Source organism: Pseudorasbora parva, chromosome 1 (assembly GCF_024679245.1).
Source record: "Pseudorasbora parva isolate DD20220531a chromosome 1, ASM2467924v1, whole genome shotgun sequence".
NCBI classification, from domain to species: Eukaryota; Metazoa; Chordata; class Actinopteri; order Cypriniformes; family Gobionidae; genus Pseudorasbora; species Pseudorasbora parva.
The window spans coordinates 16,865,761-16,880,531 of NC_090172.1; the positions used below are offsets into that span (position 1 = coordinate 16,865,761).

Sequence of the window (14,771 nt, forward strand, 5' to 3'; positions counted from 1 at the left end):
TATCTGGCATGAACATTAACTATTTCCCCAACAACGTTTTAAAAACAACTGCCAGGGTTTTTGACCATTTTCACAAAAATGTAATAGCCCCTAGAATATTAGCAAGCAATATATTAAAAAAAGAGCTTACCCTCTTCTTAAAAAAAAAACAAAAAAATATTCCTTTTTCATCAACACTTAGACATGGGTAAGTGGCATAAATAAAAACAAACAAACAAAAAAAAACTATTTTTGAACAAAAAGCTGAAAAAAAAAACCCATTTGTTGTGTGTGTGAAAGACTGTACCCCTAAGGCTTGCACAGTCCTGTAGCTCACCCTGAGTCCACCTTTCATTCAATAACATTAGGCAGTTTTGATTTATATGATGTTTAATGTTGATGATTACGATAGCGTTTTCTTACAAATAATGGAAAATTCTGTGTTTGGCGAGGAAAGAGTTAAATAATTATTGTAAACAATAATTTGGCAATAATTAACAATATCATCTGTGATATTTTAGTTTAAAGGGGTTAATGCGCTTTCAATACCACTGTTAAATATCAAAAACTTCCCTCAGTTTAGCAACAGTAGACAGCGTTTTACAACATTCATTTATTTGTCTGATTTGGATGTTAAGTTTGTTTTTTTTAGGTTGGATTGAAAGCACACCATTTTTAAAGAAGAAAGCGGCAGTGGCACATTAATAGTTTTACCTTTATTATCTAGGTTTTGCATTCGTTGGAAGCGAAAATCGAAAATAAATTACGATTTATCGCACAGAAACAAAATTATACTGCAGTAATGTGATAATACCAACCCGATCACACATAAATGCGTATAAATAGTATGAGTGTCCAATGTCGTGGAATGTATACAGCATAACTCATTTTGGCGTTCATATGATACGCTGTTTTTCGCGTGCATATGATACGCACTTTCTGGCGTATATATGACACGCTCTTGGGTAGGTTTAGGGTGGTGGGGTGGGGGGTTCGTATGTATAATACGCCATAAAATGCGTATTATATGCACGCGTAAAACAGCGTATCATATGCACGCCAAAATGAGTTTTGGTGTAAACATTCCACGACATTGCACACTCGTACTATTTATACGCATTTTTCGTGAGATCCGACTGGATAATACACACTGCCTGAACCAGGGCTGACACCTTAACTCTTTTGTTGTATGAATGTATGTGCATGCAATATATCAAAAGAAAGATCCGGAAAATTCTGTGTTTGGCGAGGAAGTGTTTTCTCACAAATAACGGAACATTTGTGTTTGGTGAAGAAAGAGTTAAAAGGAACCTCAGATCTCAGAGCAGAATCACCTCAGGTCTGATCTCATATCCTTTCAAATCTGATCTCATAACAGAATCATTTTGGGTCTGAACTCATAACATAATCACTTTGGATTTGATTACAGAAAATAATATGTTCAGGTCTGAATCTCAAAAAGACAAATGCCAAATACAGTCATTTCTCAACTGTTTTGCCTTTGCGTGTTCAGAGTGCTGTCACTGATCTACCCTGATCTAGTCTAGTACATTAATAAATTGATGGAAACAGTTAACAGTATGATGTCATCTTTAACCTTCTGAAATTCCCACCAAACTTCAGAATCATGCCACTCTAATGAGCATTGAGTATGTGTGTGTCCCCTACAGAGACTTGGCATCGCGTCTGACAATCTTCCCTCTCATTCTTTCTCTTCTCTCTCCCTTTCTCTAAACGTCCATCTGTTCTTCTCCCCTGGGCCCTTATTATTCACTCCATCCAGGGGTTTCACTGCCCTCTCCTCTCCTCTCCTCTCCTCTCCTCTCCTCTCCTCTCCTCTCCTCTCCTCTCCTCTCCTCTCCTCTCCTCTCCTCTCCTCTCCTCTCCTCTCCTCTCCTCTCCTCTCCTCTCCTCTCCTCTCCTCTCCTCTCCTCTCCTCTCCTCTCCTCTCCTCTCCTCTCCCCCTAGTGTGTTTCTGGGCTCTGTTTCCAAAACACAAACACACACACCAACACACAGAAAGAGATCCCCCTCCATGCTCTCTGGAAACTTCGGCACCATTTTGTTTCCAGCAGGTGTTGAGCTGTAAATAGGTCACTGATCTGGATCTGTAATGGTGGTTGGAGAAGTTTGCCGATTGATTTTTTTTTGTTGTTGTTTTTTTGTGGAGAGTCGAGCAACTGGAACACGAAAGGGCTCCAGAGGCTAGGAGCATCTCCAGCCCGGTTCCTCCCATGACCCCAGAGTCACTCCAGACTTCCTGTTCAACCAGGCATGATGGTTTCACACAGAGAGCTTGCGTTCACACGTACAAGTGAAAAAAGCTCCTACTGCAGGCACATGTAAATATTGCACAGAGCAAAAGTGCTTTTGTTTGTAATGTGAGACACTGCATCCATCTCTGTCGCATCAAATATTATTTCATATTTCGGCTTGCCCAAATATCCATACTCCACTGAGAAATCATTCTTTTGATTAATAAACTATTTCCTGGACATATTTGAATGTGAAAATAAAGATTAATTTACAATGCATTACTTTATAATAATTGTTTCGTACATATTTACATTTTAATAAAATTCACAGAGCTGCAAAATGCCAGCAGTGAAAGAAGAGAGTTTGTGTCTATCCCACCTGAGATGAACACACAAGTTCAAGTTTTCGGGGAGCATTTATTGGAAATAATGATACTGTACAAACTATATATTCTATATATATATTTAATAAAACATTTTATAAATTATATTAAAAAAAAACAAACACTTAATATCATTAATATATATTTTTTCCTCATAGGGACCAAAAATGTAAAGTATTTCAGATGACAAGAATTTCAGATATTGCCATCTTTGTCTCTTTAACTGAACCACACATACATGTTTCCATTATTATTATTATTATTATTATTATTATTATTATTATTATTATTATTATTATTATTATTATTATTATTATTTAATTTAATAAAAAAAATAATCAATACTTCTGTCGGTGATAGGAAACAAAACAATCTGGATATAAAAATCACTGTCATTTTTTATTTCAAATGCCTAAAATACCTATCTTTTGTAACCAGTTAAAATTATTCTACATAACCATAAAGTGCAAAGTATAATTCAACGTATAGTGTGAGTGATGCAAATTTCATCATCAGATGAGTATGCGTGTACTGTACATGCACCACCAGATTTTTGCAACCATGCATACTTTGTACGCACAGGTAACACATGCACATTTCATGTTTTTGCAGTATAGACATGGGTTGTAACTGGTGGCGAGAGATTGCTCAAAACTGCTCAACTGTGCGCATACACTCGCGTACACGGATACTTTAAGTAATAGTTTACTTTCAACTTAAGACTATCGTGAGAAGCTAGACTACAGATAGACTATTGTGTAATACCAGTCTCTAAATAATCATTTACCTATTTTCATGAGCAAAATATGAGAATGCTACACCTTTTCCAAAGTTACATTGAAGTACTCCCGAAACATAACAGGTGTATTTGTGTGTGTGTGTGTGTGTGTGTGTGTGTGTGTGTGTGTGTGTGTGTGTGTGTGTGTGTGTGTGTGTGTGTGTGTGTGTGTGTGTGTGTGTGGCAAATATGGGTAGGATACAGGCAGAGTTGGACAGTAACTGAGTACATTTACTTGAGTACTGTACTTAAGTATCTGTATGTGATTATTCTTTTTTCTGGAAACTTATGACTTTAACTTCACTACATTTGAAAGAAAAATATCACATAAAATATATCACACAAAATAAGTATTTACATAAACAAAGTTGATTATGTCTTAAAATAACGTAAACAGTTGGGAGAATATCAGATGTGTATTAGTGTATTGGATCCGTGCATTCGGCCTTAAAGTGACAGCAGCTTTGTAAAGAGCTTTGTAACTTTTATACAAGTATTGAAGATGAAGATGAAGCATCAATGGCTGGCTTAAACCATAATGGCATAGTGTGCATTTATACAAAAATAATAAAATTATGCGTTGACATAAAAAAGGAAATTTACTTTTGATACTTAAGTACTTTTGAAAACAAATACTTCTGTACTTTAAATTAAGTAAAAATCTGTTTTTATAACTTTAATTTGTAACAGAGTAATATTTGACCAGCAGTACTTTTACTTTTACTCAAGTAATGAAATTGTGTACTTTGTCCACGTTTGGATACAGGTAAGGTAAAGGAAGGCTAGGTGCTATCGGTATGTTTACGGCTTGGGTTAAGTTGTAAGGTAAGGTTCAACAGTGTAATTACATAAATTAATTATAGCTCTTATAGCATGAGTAGAATGTAAAAACTTGCATAAGTGCATTGTATAAAATTATTTATTTAAATAGTAGTTAGACACCTAATATTAAGTGGGACTATTTTTTAATTAAAACCGTCAATGAAATTAATATTTATGTATTTGTTTTCTTGTTATTTCACTGTTCAGTAGCAGCTTTGAGGAGCAAAATTTGAGAGAAAACGGTCACATTTGCCAATCATAAGTGTCATCCCTGTGTAGCATACAACTGCATTTAGTGTTTAATGATTATGTCATTCATATTCAGCAGAATGAATGTAACGAACACCATGTCTTACCTTTTTGAAAACTCTTGGTCACATCTGCAAGCAAATAAAGAGAGAAGGGGAGAAAGAAAGAAAAAGAAAGAAATGTCAGCAAATGAGCAAGTAAACAAGGGAATATTGTGAATAATGACCACAGCCTGTAAGAACACAAACGCTCCTGAACCTACAAAACCTCATTTATCTTTCTCTCTGTTTCGGCATTTGCTCAAGTTACATTAATATTTGTCAGAGTCTCTGGGAGACTTACATTGCTCTAACTACTCATTTTGAGCTCGATTTATGTCTCATTTTGGAATGCCACTGTTCAATTCTTAAGAACGACAAAAAGAGGAAACCAGACTCAAACACAATGAGAGCGAGTGAATGTGTTTGTGTGTGTCTGAGCAGATATTTAATAGGTCACTCTAGACTCATTACGTAAGGAGGCCAGAGAGCAGCTTCACCATAATGACATCCTGGGAGAAAATCCTTCACACACATTAGTTTAGGTGTATTTTAAGGGTTATTACTGTTAGCTAAAACAAAGGCAAAAAATGACCAGTAAAAAGGTCCCAGTCATATCCAAGTCTAAGCTGCTAAATCTGTATGTGTGTGTGAGAAAGAAGGTACTATGTATTCATTCAGGTGCTTGCGAAAAATAAATGTGAGATTTCTCTTCATGTCACTCATGTTTGAAGGTTCCGCAGAGACTCGGAGCTCAAGAACAAAGATTCCATAATCAGATTATCCCTTAAAAACACACTCAAAAGAAAAAGAAAATCCTTGTTTCTCATTTTCACCTTCATGCCAAGCTCCTTTCTGAATTATTTTACCTGTGACCTCTAAAGAAAGACGTGGATTTACACCAATACATGAAACAAACATGTGACCCGTCAAACACAAATACACATGTCCACACAAATACATCTGAATGAGCATCAATTAATGACAGTTCCCTGAAAATACCAAAATTGAAAATGTTGATTGTCAGATTGTATGGAACAATTGCATTTTACATTTTTTTTTGTAGGGGAAACTATCAAACAAAATCAATTACTTATTTTATAATATTTTATGAATAAATCACTGATACAGGCAGAACAATCTAGAACGAATGACCATGAAGAAACCCCGAAAACTTTGTTACTGATTTAATCTATTACTCTCTCTAATCCCATTAGACTTTATATTTCCTATATTCTCTTTTAAATAGGGATGTTCATTTTGGGGCTGACATTAAATTAAGCCAGTGGCTGTTTGCAGTGGAAATAGCAATATATGTATATAAATAAAAAAATAGTGAATAAAATATTTTCTTAGCGATAGATGATATTTACACTAAGTGCAAATAACTGTACATTCTTTACTCAGTGAAAATAGTGATATATTATATTTATACCATATAAAGGTAAAAGTTCTTTGACATATAAATAGTAATTACATGTAATTTATCATTTATTTTGGCAGATACATACTATTTGCACCTCAGTATTCTTGTATATCAACAGGACGCAATAATAATAGTGTAAATTATAATCTTTAGTTAATTTATAAAATGGAATTCCGCTTTAAAGGGACAATAAAAACCCTCCTTACACCTTTCTCTAGCTATACCCAATACATGCTTTAATTATTGTTAAACATTTTGTTTGGAACTTTATTTCCACCTTTAGAACAGTAATTATTATTATATATATTTTTTTTTTAAATAACTGCCTTTCCAATGTGATTTGTGATGAGAAAAAAGAAAAGAGCAAGCATTTCAAAAGGCAGATTCAAAGCTGTGTTGATCATGACAAAACAGTGCTCTATTAGCCATACATACGTTTTACTGATTGCGTTACTGGAATTAAGGAGAGTAGATCACATGAAGTTTGCAAAGTAATGCTAATGTTTTATTATAAAGAGTTTTTTTCTTTTTCTTTTTTCCTTTTTTTTTTGGTACAAAACAGCCACTTGATTCTTCTAGCCTTACTCTTAGTTAGCTGCACATTTAGCACAATCAATTTTGGATGTTTTTCAGTGAATCATTCTTCTAGAATTGCACATTCAATTCAACTGTGAAGAGTTTATTGAACACGCATCACATGAGAACAATAATCTGAGTGCAGTCGCGTTACGCTCAGTGCTGTTTGGTTGCGAGTCTCATCTAGCGCCGATTAAGTACACGTCTGCTGTGATTGTGTTTCAATTAGCATGTGACAGCCAGCGTTCCCTCAGCGCATGTTTCACTTTAACCTGACCAGCAGACCGTTAACTAAACCAGCTGCCTTTAACCGTATATGAGCCAAGATGGCTGTTGGACCAACTCCAAACCACAAACTACAAATAAAGAGAGAGAGAGAGAGAGAGAGAGAGAGAGAGAGAGAGAGAGAGAGAGAGAGAGAGAGAGAGAGAGAGAGAGAGAGAGAGAGAGAGAGAGAAATAATAAAAAAAGATTTTCAGAACTAATATTCTGATGCTGTTCATTTGCATCATGTTTAAAATGGTGCAGAACTTCATAACACAGTAAGAGACGGATCAAACATTAATACAGCAGAGAAGCCGAAATCCCTGAGCTTAGCATTTATATGACACATTATCCAAATGAGACGTGGTAAACATAAAGCTTATATTTCCCCTCACTCAGAACTGCTGGAAAATACATGTAAGCAAAAAGAGTCAAGTCAAACTATCAGCGTTAATAAATGAGTGTGGAGGTAAAGCCTGTGACTCACTGACTCACTTCTGCTGCTCGTTTTACCTGCTTATGGATCAGTGTGTGTGTGTGTGTGTGTGTGTGTGTGTGTGTGTGTGTGTGTGTGTGTGTGTGTGTGTGTGTGTGTGTGTGTGTGTGTGTGTGTGTGTGTGTGTGTGTGTGTGTGTGTGTGTGTGTGTGTGTGTGTGTGTGTGACCCAGCTGTATGCGGAGATGTTGTGGGGATGAAATTGCAAAAAGTTGCCTCATTAAAAACAACTCAAAGAAGAACTTGTCCTCCAAAGCAAAAAAAAAAAAAAAAAAAAATGGCCCAAAAGAGACTAAATAATCTCTTCATTCACTTGTGTTAGTCTGAGTTGGAGTTACTGGGTGAGTAGATTACTCATTACCAGGACAGTGAACTTTAATAGTTTAAAGTCAAAACTGACTTTTTTTAAATTTATTTTTTTATGGAATATAGCAGTGCAATATTCATCTGTGCACATCATGTTTTTATTTTTATTTTATTTATGTTCCTTGTAATCTTAAATCAAATAAACTACAAATATCTTCTCTTACTTGTCCCCAGAGGTGTCAAAAGTACTTGCATTCATTACTCAAGTGGAAGTATAGATACTAGGGTTCAAAAATACTTCTGTAGAAGTTAAAGTATCAACTCAAGCTTTTTATTTAAGTAAAAGTGTAAAAGTACTGGTTTCAAAACTACTTAAAGTATAAAAGTAAAAGTAATGTAAGGGGAAAAAATGCCATTAAAGACAAAAGCTTAGGCCACACCACAGGGGCCTATAGTGCACTACCCCACCTCCTCAAAAACATTTTTCTAAAGGCCATAATGACTATAATTTTATATTAAAATGTTAATGTTGAAAAATTTGGGAGTCACTGGCTACCTGTTTCAGCTGCATATACCCATTGAAAATGAATGCATTTTAGTACAATGGAAATATACCATTATGTGTACTGCTGAGCATTAACATGTTTCATGAAGCGGAATATATGATGACTAGTTGCCTATAAGTAATGTTATCAATAACCTTTATTGGAATGTAAATGTAGGCTCCGTGTTGATGTAGATGTGTGATCAGTGTTGCCAGATTGACGATGCTTTAGAGCACTACGGGCCCTGACTTTTTTTACACCCCTAAACTCATTCCCACTGTCGGCCGCTGTCTGCTTGGTTGTCACTTTAAAAAATATTAACAAACAAACACATTATCCAAACAATTTTCTAAATTAACTTTAATAAAGAAACTAAACGAATTAGAACTACTTGGACATTACAAACAAAGCTGAACTATTTTAATGACTGCAGGAGTGTATCATAGGATTGTGCAGGGCCTGTGCAGGGCTCAAAGCTCAACAAGCAGCCTATTAAATATACTTTTACATACAGTCTTATTAAACTTAGGCTACATTGTTTGACAATATTGATTATAATATTGATATAAAGCAGATATGTTCCAAATCTACTTTACTCTTTCCCCACCATTGACGGAATTTTCCAGCTATCCATGTTTTCCATGTTATACGGTAGGGAGCACTGTGACACATCTTCTAGTACAGAATCTCCGATCAAAACACAAGTAAAGAAGAAGCTGAAACAAGTGAAAGAAGATTGCTCAAGCAAATGTGAAATAAATAGATCATCAAACATTAAACAACATTTAAATCAACACTGCCCAATGTTACCAAATAAAATGTTGAGCCATGAAGAGGAAAAAGCTGTGAAGCTTTGGGCATGTTGATGGACTTGATCTACTCTGATAAAGGTTTGATCATCATTCTGATTTTGATCAAGGCGTAGTCTTTGACAAAATGCTATTTTCTCAACTTTTTGTTTAAAATGTTGCATGAAAGGATGCATGAAGCTATAATAAAATGTTAAAGTACAGTTAAATGTATATTTCAAGTATAAAAAATGATGTACATTTGAACATAGTATACGGAAAGTGCAAAAATAATATATAAATTACAAACTATAAGTATAATGTTATAATGCTATAAATAGTATGTACATGCAGTCAACTACTCTGCCCTACAAAGAAAAAAGGCAGTAACTACGCAGAGTGCAGAACTGAGAAAAATGACTAAGTTATCCTGTCATCCAGCCCAAGTAGTTGTAGGTAGGTTACTGGACATGTGGCTGTTTTGTTACTTTATATTAGCTTATTCTTTGTACATATCAATCCTCATTTTTTATTTGATATTTTACCCCTATTTTGCAGTTACTGCATTCTTGCTTTGTATTACTTACCCAAAACGTGGCACCATACCAAGGAAAAAGGCAGTAACTACAGATTCTCCAAAAACTATTTTGCCACAACTTGGGCTCTGGGAGTGTTAGATACACTGTATTTGAAATAATTGGAACCATTTGTTTTCCTGAACATGGATATACCAAACCCGAACTAATTTGACCATTTTAGGTCAATATTTTTCACATTGATCAATATATGTATATTGATGTCTGTATATCATAATATTTCATTGTATAGGGAATAACTTAAATTCAGTCCATGACATAATAAAGCATGAATTAGGCATTAATAAATGCCTAAATATTGACTAACACAATAATAAATGAATAATTTTGCACCGTTAATGAAAATGAAGAAGGAAAAGCCAACACACAAAAACACAGCCTGGCTTCATAATAAGTTACATTAGGCCTACAATAATAGGATAAAACATAGAAGCTTGCAGTCATGCAGAGGGACAACATTTTCATAGGTTAATATAATTAAGGGGAATCCAAATATAATTGCTCTGCAGAAGTTTGTTTTTGTTGAAAGAATATGCTTACAGTAAAGAGAAAGATGTCAGTTTTGCTCACAACTTGCTAACTTCTCTAAACATCGGACATAGTCTTCAAACAGCAGCCGTGAAGAGACTGTTTTAAGTTGAACAGACAACTGTCAAGTTAAAGAATAACTTTTGCACCGACTGCTGTGTTTATGGACAGTTATATTCTATTCTATTCTATATATTATGTGTGTTCACCATGGAAACAGTAACTTCACTGCACAGCAACACGGTTATTTTTTGTTTGGTAAATAATAACAAGAATACAGTATTGGATGTTACTGTACTCATGCTTTGTTTTACTAGGGCTTTTTGCAGTTACTGTACAAACGACTACCATTTTTCTCCAAAACGACACACATTTGAGATCAGATGTTTTGTCACATAACAAAGGATGCCTTAAATGTCATGAAAATGATAATAACTCATTTTTGACCAAAAATGCAGTTACTGGCTTTTTGTTTTGTAGGGCAGTACTAAATTAGTACTTTCAACAACAATGTACTTAATGCACTTTCAACAACAACAAGCAAATACATAAATACTACTTGTTAAATGGGTCATGAACTGAGAAATCAACTTTCCCTTAAGCTTTTGAATTATACAAGGTCATTGTGATATATAAATATCCTGTAAGTTTCAGAGCTTTTTTCTTCCTTGTTAGTTCAAGAAAAGCTTTTATTGACTCCAGGCCCAGCAAATGAGAGATCTCAGAATATGCCACACCTTGACATCATTGTGTTGTGAAACACCACCTCAACATAATAAGAACAACGCCTGATTCTGGAGCTAAGAAAACTCGTGCCACTGACATGACAGTCCTACATAGAGCTAAACCGGATCCACGCTATCAAAACAATTCCCACATGCACTGACGAGGGAGCTGGAGCTCATTAAATATGCAAAGCTTATCCAATCCTAGCTGTGGGAATCTACTTCCAAGTCTTCAGTGCAGCACGCCCATAAAAAACGTTGCAGGGCAGAGCCTCAAAACCAGGCTAGAACGTAGCCTATTACTTATTCATTATGTTGTTTTTGAATGTAAAACCATGCAAATGTCATAAGTTAACCTCAGACAACAGTATACATTTTTAGCCAGTTTATGACACCTGTAAAATAGTAAACTACTTGTATACTTATAAGTTCACTTTTTTGTAGTACAGATGCAGTACAAATGAGACACCGTCTTGGTCACGACTGTATCCTTAGTGCCCTGAATAGGGAACGATATGCCGTGTCACCACTTTGGGAACACCTCTGCCTGATAGTGTCATGAAGCATGCATGTAATCAGTCCAATAGAGACACAGAACGTCATAGGTGGGTGACGTCATAGACCCGGAAACTATAAAGCATACCGGCAAACACACGTCTCTAGCTTCTGGAATATGGATGAATAAAGACGCTAATGGGCATACAGGAGGTATGGCAGGGTGACGCAGCATTTCATTCCATATTAAGGGAAGTAAGGTTACAATCATAACCGAGACGTTCCCTTTCAAGGTAACTCGCACTGCACTTTTTTTGGAATGACAATACCCATGTCTCAGTGGGAGCCAGATATTGCTTGTGATATTGACTAGGGGGCGAGTACCTGAGCCCCAGGAGTTGCATTGATGCCAAGAAAAGCCTGAGAGGCAGCCATACTACTAGTAGAGTGGGCCCAAACAGCCAAGGGAGAAGGCTATCTGGGCACCAAATAAGCAAGTGAGATAGCCTCAACCACCCACTTGCTCATCCTATGCTTTGAAGCTGGACCCTCCCTCGAGGGTAGCCTGTAAGAGACAAACCACTGTTCTGATTTCCTCCACAGGGCAGCTCTGTGGGCATAAGCATCTAGTGCATTAACAGGGCAAAGCAGATTGAGTTTTTACTAGTCTGACATCAGAAATGGTGGAGGATAGAAGGCCTGAAATACTATGGTCTCACAGTATTAATGGGAACCTTAGGGACATAGCCCGGTCTAGGATAAAGGAAGGCATTGGCCATACTGGGAGTAAATTCCAATCACAAGGGTGCCACAGAAAGAGCTTGTAAATCCCCGATCCTCTTCAGAGAAGAAACAGCAAGAAGAAAGAACACTCTTCTTGGAGTTGAGCCTCAACCCTAACCTTCTCATGTGCATGAGAACAACATCTCAATGTTGAACCGCCAGACGAGCTGACTGACCGAGGATCAACCAGTTGATGATATAATTGAGAATGTGGATCCCTTGCTTACACAAGGGGGCGAGCGCAATGTCCACACAATTCGTGAACATGCAGTGTGAAAGAGCTAGAAAAAGGGAAGCTCTCAATATTGGTGCGCATCTCCCTTGAAAGTGAACCTCATGTACTTTCTGTGCTGCTGAAGAATGGAGACATGAACGTAGGCATCTTCGAGATTTATCCTGACAAAACAGTCCCCTTGTAGCCTGACAAGCCAGACCCACATCAAGATGTTTGGTCTGGAAACTCACCATAGACAGGGCTCAATCCGAGGGCAGGATAAACGGTTGTCTTTCAAACTCCCTCTGCAAGCGATAGGATAGCGCTACCACCAACCAGAGCAACAAAGGTGAAACAGAGCTTGTTGATAAATTAAATCACGATTTCTTCTTTGGCACGATAAACTACTGGCTATAAAACCTGGACTCTCTGTCTGGTAGAAGAACCCTCTCTATAGCCTCTGTTCACAGAAGAGTCTGTACTTCTTGAGTCACCAGAGCCTGCTTGGGGCCCACCAACGTGGGCAGAATCCCATTGAAACCAGGTGGATGACATCTGAACTGAATGGTGTACCCTCTTCTTATAATCTGCAGGACCCATTGAGATATTTTCTGCAGATTCTCCCAATTGGCTACAAAATCTACCAAGGGTACCAGCCTCTCGAGGCTCTGATGAATGCGAGTGCAATGCCCTAAAGTTGCAGGCCGACAGAGAACAACTGGCTCGACAGTCCCACCTCCCTCCCCAGAGGGCCCTCCACATTCCGGCACTTGGGCGGGTTTGGTGAATCGACACTGTGAGGGCAGAGAAGGCAGGCGGGCACCGTGTACTGAGGTGAACACTGCCCTCACAGCCCTGGGCATGCTGGCGTCAGGGCTTCTTAGCCACAGCCTTATAAAATATTGACAAAATAATGACAAAATAATGTCTGAGGGCGCCGCCCACCACCCCACCCTTTCTGAGGAGGAGTGCGGGTGGCAACGCTCTGGTTTTGCTGAGCCCAGTGTGATGAGCTTGCACTCAGCCCCTGCTGCTCCCACACAACAGAAGATGAGACCTGGGCCCTACGGGGGAGAAACTGCTTGAGCGCCACAGACTGTTTATTTGCCTCCTGGAACCTGTTGGTGTCTTTGGTAGTTATGATCTGATTGTCACGTCACAGACAAGGGAAAAGGGTGCGAGGACTCAAGTGCAGAAAATGATAATTTATTATAAAATAAAACATAAACTCAAAACAAAACCCACGAGGGGGAAAAACACATAATAGAATAATATAAATACAAACTTAAACAAACCAACAGAATCACGGGGAGGACGGAAGACGCAGACATTACACAAGGATCCAACACAGACTGACAAACACAAGAAGATAATAAAGGGAACCAACAAGGCAGATAATGAGGGAGAACAGGTGGGGCAAATAAACCAATAATCAGATAACAAGAAGGGCGGGGTTGACAGTAGACCGGAGACATGACAAAACCCACATGTGCACACAAGACAGGACAGGCATGTGACACTGATAATTTGGGCCTGAAGTAAATTAAGTAAATTATTATTAGGCATATATATATTAATACATTAACATAACATTAATATATATATATATATATATATATATATATATATATATATATATATATATATATATATATATATATATATATATTTGTTAATCTAGATTAATCTAGATTAATTTTGAAATTAATCTAGATTAAAATGGCTCATCTGAATTCTATTTGCTACCCAAATAATAGGTGGGTTTTCATGGAGCACTGTAATCAGTTTAAAAGTCCAGTCCGAATGAAAATGCACCATACAAACACCTCAGTCGGAATAAAATTTCCCTCAAACTGAATGAAATTGTAATTGGTTTGAGAGGGGTGGGATACACCTTTTCATGAACCGATCAGACGAAAAAAATTCACCATGTAAACGACCTGACCCGATTACTTTTGAGTGTGGATCCTTATGCGCGCACCGCACTCACACACAGGCTATAAAATCGACAAGACAGGAAAGTAAATTTTCTGAGGGGTAACAAACTTTTTATTTCGTAAGAAGTTCTGAAGGTAATGTTGGAATAATAACACAGATATAGCCTGGCTAAACCTTTTCATCTTGGCAGCGTTTGTTCAAGGCATTTTTTACTTCAACTGCACCTGACAGAATAATTTATTTTTCTGAGATGATTATTACAGTTAACAAATAAATAGCTTTTATAAAACCGTATAAGTCCTGGTGGCCGTTGAGAGTTGCTGTGGCAACCAGGAACTCATTCCAGCTGCTAGAGAGGACAGTGTTGACATTTCTGATGCGCCAAACTGTCAGAACATGTCACAAAATGATTCTGACTGAAAGTCAGCACATGTAAACCCTAGATCGGTTTATATAACGTATCATGTAAACAGTCCACTGAATTAGTTTTTAGGTGGAGAAATTGGATAAAGTAATCAAATGTAAAATAATTGCATATTTCAATGTTTAAATTAAAGATTAATCCTTATTAAACTTACACAAGCTATT

At 37.0% G+C, this 14,771-nt stretch overlaps 1 protein-coding gene across 28 annotated transcripts in view; it reads right to left on the minus strand.

The window, feature by feature from the left end:
- The window catches only part of LOC137055698 (receptor-type tyrosine-protein phosphatase delta), a 633,917-nt gene that overhangs the window by 513,195 nt on the left and 105,951 nt on the right, over positions 1-14,771 (minus strand). For all 28 annotated transcript variants that reach the window (XM_067430762.1, XM_067430433.1, XM_067430164.1 and 25 more), the window contains exon 3: positions 4,574-4,597. The gene's annotated coding sequence lies outside the window, so the exon portion shown is untranslated. The remainder of the gene's footprint in view (positions 1-4,573; positions 4,598-14,771) is intronic.